The following is an 8,100-nucleotide window of genomic DNA, read 5'->3' as shown; positions in this document are numbered from 1 at the left end:
GAATATAAAGAAGAATGTACTATATATATATATGTATGTATAATTGAATCACTTTGCTGTACAGCAGAAATTAACATTGTAAATCAACTATACTTCAATTAAAAAAATATTTTTAAAACAGTAAGCACTCTATTTCTTCATTAAAGTTAGCTACTTTTTTTTACTTATCAACCATTGCCTCATCACAGATTTATGACCAATGTCCTTGGGGAGGCAAGACCCTGGTGACCTCAGAAAAGCAAAGTATAATCTGTGCTGTCAAAATGCCCCAACAAGGAAGTGTCTCATGAGTCCCTGTGGTGCCCATGAGAGCGTTAACACCTTGTGCTGCAGTCAGAACAGAAACAACAGGCTCTGGGAAATCAGAGGAAATGGAAAGCTCTCACATACAGGGGATGCAACATACCCCCAGACTCACTCATTATCCTCTCACGCCTCTCCCACCCGCTTCCCATGCCCTAGACCTGCTCCTCCTATTTTCGATACTGTACACCCAGCAGTCAACTTCCCCATCACCCTCCTCCCTTAGCCTTCCCATCACTAGGACCTTTAAAACATAGGTTGGAAATACATCATTTTCATTCACTCACCTCCCAGCACACTGCTGCTGCCCTACACCACCTCTCAGCTGGGCTGCTGCATTAGCCTTCTTACATGTCTCTGCTTCTACACTTTCTCCAGGCCAATCGTTCTCTTCGAAATCTCCAGAAGAACCTCTCAAACTTGCAAAACTCATCATGACACTTCTCCAATAAAACCTCCATTTCTTTCAAGCCGTGCCCCTCCTCCTCTCTCTGCTCTCAATTCCTTCCACCCCCAGAGTCCTATTTTACACTTGCCATATGGAATCCAGACAGGTTCCTCAATCTCCCACATCCTCTCCCACCTCTGTGCCTTGGGTGCAGGCTCTTGCTTCTGTGTACGATTCCACCATCGGTTTTCTACCTAGAAATCTCCAACTCACTATACAAGGCCCAGTGTCAAATGCTGCCACCTCTCTGGAGCCTTCTCTAGCTTCTGCAGGCCAACCCAGATGCTCTATCATCCACACACTTATGGTATCAAACACAGCTCCATAATCAATGTGCTCACCATTTTGTAATGGTTCATCTGCAGGAATATCCTCCAGCACTGGGCCTGGATATTGTAGACCATGATAATATTAATGAGAACAATGTAGTAACAAAAAAAATAACAATAATCCTTTCTTTTGTTTCTAAAAAATGCTATTAATGTTGAGTCTTTGGTAGATTTTAGGTACTTCGCTAAGCCATTGATTAGCTTGAACCACATAAGATTGCTATTTTTTATTGGTCACACATTAATGATTTCATGTACTTTGCCCCAAAACACACATCTTTTAAATTTAATCTTCACAACAACCCTAAGAGGTAAATATGTTATTATTCCCATTCTATGGGTGGGAAAATTGAGGCTCAGAGGTTTCAAGTAACCTTGCCCAAGGTTCTAGGACAAGAAAGTGAAGGAGCCAGGACTCTAGTCCAAAACTGTCTGCCTCTCAATGCTCTTAACCAGGGCTATATCCTGACCCCCGGATTTTTTATTTAATTGTTTAATCAACTAATGAGGCAATGACATGAGGGTCCCTGGAGATAGGATGATGGTTGCCTAACATAAAGATACAAGTCTGTGTTCAGCAAGTCCAGAGAGGACAAATTCTGATGGCCATGTGGGAGTTAAAGCAGGTTTCTCAGCAGCCAGCAAAGGCTGTTAAATACTGAAATGAGTTCATAAAGAAGGTTATAGAATCTCCTTCAAGGGAAGGATTTCTTCCCCCAGTGGAGGATAGAGTCTCATCTGTCTGAGATGGTTTAAATATAATCCTCTGTGAAGGTCAATAAATCGTGCTCACCAAGTTCTTTCCAGGTTCCTTATGATACTCAGATACATGGGCTTAATGTGGCTCAGCGTGTGGCCTGCAAGGGGGGGAGGGGGCTGATCCTCCAGCCAGAAATAATCTCTTCCTCCTTTACACTCTTTCAGCCATCTGACTTGACCTTCTTTATCACGCATGTAGTGATTTTTGTATGTCGTTTTGCTTTCTGCAAAAGAAAATGCATCCAAAGCATGAAGTGTGTGTGGCTCATTTTGATATCTCCCATAGCACCTAACAGAATGTTTAGTGCTACATTATTAAAACTTTGATTAAATGAAGTTTCCTTCCTCTTCTGAAAGCAATCTTACAGTCCCAAACTGAAAATAAGCCCCTGATTTTCATCTAAAACCTATTATCAAAACTCAGCAACTCACACCATTGGGGGCAAAGCTTTCTTAAATATGCTTTTGGTCCAATCATTATCAGATATAACATAATTTTTCTTCTTTCTTTTATCATTTTGAAATATGGTCATTCAGATGTTAATTCCTTCCAGGTAAGATGTCTGAAAAATGAACCAGCATTTCAGCCAATAATAAAGGAATCTGGCTAGGTTACTAATGGAAACTAACATATCCAGGTATCTAAGTATTCCGCAATTCCCAGTTAGAGTCACCACCACCTCAAAATAATTACAATGGAAAAGGTTTTCCATAACTGTCACTCTACAGAAGGATAAATTTTCATGATGCTAATGAGTAAGTACAATAAAAAATTGCTCTAGCTGTACACCTGAAACTAACCCAACATTGTAAATCAACTATACCCCAATAAAAAAATTTTTAAAAAGTTGCTCTAGATGCTTTTATTCTCAATAAAAATAACAATAACTATACTTGTACTGAATATTAAAATAAAAAAACTTTCAAATGATCTAGCTCATTTGATCCATACAACAGTCCTTACCATTTATATCACCACTTTAGAAGATATTTAGAGGAAACTTGGATCAGAGAGATGAAGAAAATTGCTATGACTCACAAAGCTAGGAATAGCAAGAGTCTAGACTGGAACCCAGGCATTTTCCTGACTCCAAATCCCATGATCTTTCTACTGAATCTCTCTGTCCACATGGTCAATCTTAAAAAAATAAAATAAAATAAAATAGCATTTGTACCTCAGCAGTATAAAAAAAATCAAGATCCAGAGATAAATGACCAATTTGTTAGAGGAGCCACATTTTCTTAATTTTAGTAATTGAGCTTGAACATTAATTTCTCACATCTGATTAAAAAATACCAATAGCTAACATTTTATTGAGTGCTTACATCTTGCCACTGTACTCAGTGCTTTCCATGGATCAATTCACCTAATCCTTACAAATTTAGAAGGTTGGTTCTCTTTCCATTTTACAAATGTGGAAACTGCAGTTTACAAAGATTAAGTTGTGAGACCTTAGCTTTCCCAAGGTCACGTGATTTGGAAAGTCAAGTGGCAGAACTGTGATCTGAACCCATATCAGCAAAACCCAGAGCCTAGTCTCTTAACCGCTATGCTAATCTGCTATGCCAGCGGTGCTCAAGGCTTGATCCTGGGGAGGCAACATCAGCATCCCTGGGAACTTGTCAGAAATGTGAATTCTCTGTCCACACCCAGACCTACTCTGGGAGAGGGGCCCAGCAATCTATCTATGTTTTAAAAAGCACTACCAAACGTAAAATAGATAGCTAGTGGGAAGCAGCCACATAGCAGAGGGAGATCAGCTCGGTGCTTTGTGACCACCTAGAGGGGTGGGATAGGGAGGGTGGGAGGGAGGGAGACGCAAGAGGAAAGAGATATGGGAACATATGTATATGTATAACTGATTCACTTTGTTATAAAGCAGAAACTAACACACCACTGTAAAGCAATTATACTCCAATAAAGATGTAAAAATCAAATAAAAAAATAAAAAGCCCTCTAGGTGCTTCTAAGTTACACTACAATCTGGGAACTTCTGTGCTAGATGGAAACAAAATTTAAAAGCAGCTCATGCAGCTCAATAACAAAAAAACAAACAACCCAATCCAAAAATGGGCAGAAGACCTAAACAGACATTTCTCCAAAGAAGATATACAGACTGCCAACAAATACATGAAAGAATGCTCAGCATCATTAATCATTAGGGAAATGCAAATCAAAACTACAATGAGATATCATCTCACACCAGTCAGAATGGCCATCATCAAAAAATCTAGAAACAATAAATGCTGGAGAAGGTGTGGAGAAAAGGGAACACTCCTGCACTGCTGGTGGGAATGTGAATTGGTACAGCCACTATGGAGAACAGTATGGAGGTTCCTTAAAAAACTACAAATAGAACTACCATATGACCCAGCAATCCCACTACTGGGCATATACCCTGCGAAAACCATAATTCAAAAACAGTCATGTACCAAAATATTCATTGCAGCTCTATTTACAATAGCCCGGAGGTGGAAACAACCTAAGTGTCCATCATCGGATGAATGGATAAAGAAGATGTGGCACATATATACAATGGAATATTACTCAGACATAAAAAGAAACGACATTGAGCTATTTGTAATGAGGTGGATGGACCCAGAGTGAGTGAAGTAAGTCAGAAAGAGAAAGACAAATACCGTATGCTAACACATATATATGGAATTTAAGAAAAAAAAAATGTCATGAAGAACCTAGGGGTAAGACAGGAATAAAGACACAGACCTACTGGAGAGCGGACTTGAGGATATGGGGAGGGGGAAGGGTGAGCTGTGACAAAGCGAGAGAGAGGCATGGACATATATACACTACCAAATGTAAGGTAGATAGCTAGTGGGAAGCAGCCGCATAGCACAGGGATATCAGCTCGGTGCTTTGTGACCACCTGGAGGAGTGGGATAGGGAGGGTGGGAGGGAGGGAGACGCAAGAGGGAAGAGATATGGGAACATATGTATATGTATAACTGATTCACTTTGTTATAAAGCAGAAACTAACACACCATTGTAAAGCAATTATACCCCAATAAGGATGTTAAAAAAAAAAAAAGAGTAAATGGTAACCGTTCATAGGGATTCTGTATACGCTCTGTGCTATCAGGGAATGCAAAAAGGAAGTGGGAGAAGTTGGAGACAACTAATAAGGTTGTTGTAAATGAAGATCTTCAGGGGATAGAAAAGCCAAAACGGGAAGAAATAACCTTAACTAGTGCACGCAGAAGCTAAAAACAGCAACGATGAGCAATTAATCAGGCAATATGTTACACTGTAATCAAGGATCAGAAAATTCCGGAAGAACTAAATGACACAGAGTTCATTACTGCACGGTAAATGGTCATTAATAAAACATGGCTGTTAAAAGAACCAAAGAGATGAGTAATCACAGAAAGGAAATGTCAGCTGTAGAAGGAATAACCTGTGGTCTTAATCACTTGGAAAAATTACAGGTCTGGACATAGAATCAAAAGAAAACGGAAATTAGCAGTGTTATGAGAATATGGCACAAACCTGATTGCTTTCTTTATATATAAAATTAAGATAGTTACAAAGACACCATGCACTGGTGAATGAAAAGTTTGACTCAGCTAACATTTCAACGGCTAAAAATAGTGAATTTACATAATTGTAGTTTCATATTGTTTAGCATCAATTCCCATCTCTGGTGTAGAAATAAAAAATTACTTACATTAATGCAGAGATTACTTGGCTTGAAATTTATCCGCCCCCACTGGTTATTCTTTGGATTTATCTGGCTGATGACCTCTGCTGACCTGTAAATTTCCTAAAGGACTAACTCTGCACACGCGTGTTTCCAAAGAGAGAAACAGGAGCAGTTTCCAAGGGCATGTCATTCCTGTATCATTCATTCTATCTCTACAGAGGACTGCTTTCTCAAAGTGTAAGAAAAATACCTGCAAGTAAGTATAAAAAGAAAAAGGATTCCAACAGAGACACCAAGTCATTATACTACAGAACTGTGGGTTATTCCTTTCATTTGAGGGCTACTGATTTGAGATCTTTAAAAAAAAAAAAAATCAGTCTAGAGGAAGCAAATCAAAGAGAATATGGTAATTAAAGCTGTGAAAGGAAATACTAACCAGTAAAATCGTCTAACTGGAATTATGAGAAGATATCATAACTTCCATGGAGGAAAAAGTATGTTCTTCTCCAACTTAGTGTCGTGCAGGAATTTTTCATTCTCATAGCAACAAAAGTTATCCTAATTAGTTAAAATGTATCAACTACTTACTGTGTGCCAGGAATCATTCTAAATGCAATATATATGTCATCTCCTATACTTTTCGTAGCAACTCTATGATGTATGTGTTATTGTTGCCCTCTCTCAATTTCATATTTGACAGATAAAGAAATTTGGCAGCAGAAAGTTAAAGTTACTCTCCAAAGATGGCCCCCAATAATTCTGCCCCTCCCTATATGTACAAGCTGCTCCTCCCATAAAGAGGTACAACTTACATTCCTTCCCCTTGTATCTTCTGAGTCTAAGACTAAATTGGCCAATAGAATGCAGAGAAAGAAATATTATGAGTATTCTAAGCCAGGTATTAAGAAGGCTGGGCTGTTTCTACATCTCGAAATCTAGCCATCATGTTGTAAGAAAGCCCAAGCATCCATGTGGAGAGGCTCTTGCGGAAAATAATCAAGACCTTTGGCTCACAGTGGCAGTTGAGCTCCCAGCCAACAGCCAGTACCAACTTGCCAGTTATGTGAGTGAGCCATTTGGGAAGTATATCCTCCAGCCCCAGTTAAAACACCCCAGCTGGTAGCACATGGAGCAGAGCTTAGCTCAATCAAACCCTATCCAAATTGCAAAATCATTGTTGTTTTAAGCCACCAAGTTTTGACATTGCTTATTACACCCCAACGGACAAATGAAACACTGAACTACCAAGATTGCACAGTGAGATAGTCCAACATCATGTAGGCCATACCTTTCTCTCTCATATAAATTAAGCTGCATATGAGGATGTGCAAAGAAAGGATTCGAATCAGAGGCAGGGGTGAATGGAAAACGTGCTTATATGGACACCTTATTCAACAAATAGTCACTGAGAATCTGGGAGGTACCAGGAACTGAGCCCAGATGCTACAGATACAAAGGTGAATAGTCAGTCTTTAGCTCAAGAAATTCTCCATGCAAGGCCACTAAGACAAAATTTCAATACCATAGGAAATGATCAAATTGATGCAAAATAACGGACAGCTGTTTGGGATTACCTGATGAGGGGACCTGAGTTAAAAAGTTAATACTCTTGGCAGTGCGGCCTGGTGGCCCGGAAGATCTGTCTCTTGCTTCAACAGTGTTTAGACGAAACAGACCCAGGGACGCCCCTGCTTCCAGCCTCCGACCACCCTCCAACCTCCTTTCCAATCGCAACCTTTGGAACCAACCACTCAGCCGCCTTCAGCTTCCAGGACCAGCCAACACTGTTTTTTGAGCTTAGCTCCCTATTGTCGATCAACCATGACCTCCCAAGATTCCTCAGAATTATTCCACCGAGGTGGAGGCCGCAGTGAACTGCCTGGTCAACATGCATCTGCAGGCCCCCTACACCTACCTCTCTCTGGGCTTCTATTTCGACCACAACGATGTGGCTCGGGAAGACGTGGACCACTTCTTCAGCAAGTTGGAGATACAAAACATACATCTCTTGAAGATACAAAACCAGCACGGCAGCTGGGCCCTCTTCCAGGACATACAGTGCAGAAGCCGTTCCAACATGAGTGGAGTAAAACCGCAGACGCTATGGAAGCCACCGTGGTCATGGAGAAGAACCTGAACCGGGCCATGTTGGATCTGCACGCCCTAAGTTCTGCCTGCGCAGACTCCCAGCTCTCTGACTTCCTGGAGAGCCACTTCCGGGGGTGAGCAGGTGAAACTCATCAAGAAGATGGCGCCCACCTGACTAATCTCCGCAAGCTGGTGGCCCCCAGGCTGGGCTGGGAAAGTATCTGCTCAACAGGCTCAACCTCGAGCACGAAGAGGAACCTCCTCAGACCAGCGGCCCTTGAGGACCCCTCTGGCACCCCTCTGGTGTCAGGGCTTCTGCCTGAAGCCTCTCTCTGCAGCCACTAGGCAGCTTTTTAACCACCCTGGGGCCTTCTCCCAAGCTGTGAACCAAATGTAAATAATAAAGCTTTTTGCAGAAAAAAAGTTAATGCTCTTGATTTTTTTCCAGCCACCCTAAGTCAAGGAATTACTGGGCAAGATTTAGAGTAAGCTTGGAGTGCGGGTAGGAGAAAAG

At 41.0% G+C, this 8,100-nt stretch overlaps 1 pseudogene; it reads left to right on the top strand.

Annotated features, from left to right (window-relative positions):
* The first annotated feature begins 2,364 nt into the window (after nucleotides 1-2,364).
* LOC114889501 lies at nucleotides 2,365-7,867 on the top strand (annotated as a pseudogene).
* The last annotated feature ends 233 nt before the right edge of the window (nucleotides 7,868-8,100 follow it).

This window comes from Monodon monoceros, unplaced genomic scaffold, assembly GCF_005190385.1.
Source record: "Monodon monoceros isolate NGI ecotype Baffin Bay Population unplaced genomic scaffold, NGI_Narwhal_1 Contig4933_ctg1, whole genome shotgun sequence".
Classification (NCBI taxonomy): domain Eukaryota; kingdom Metazoa; phylum Chordata; class Mammalia; order Artiodactyla; family Monodontidae; genus Monodon; species Monodon monoceros.
The sequence above is the reverse complement of the archived record's forward strand: the minus strand, read 5'-3'. Positions and strand labels throughout refer to the sequence as shown.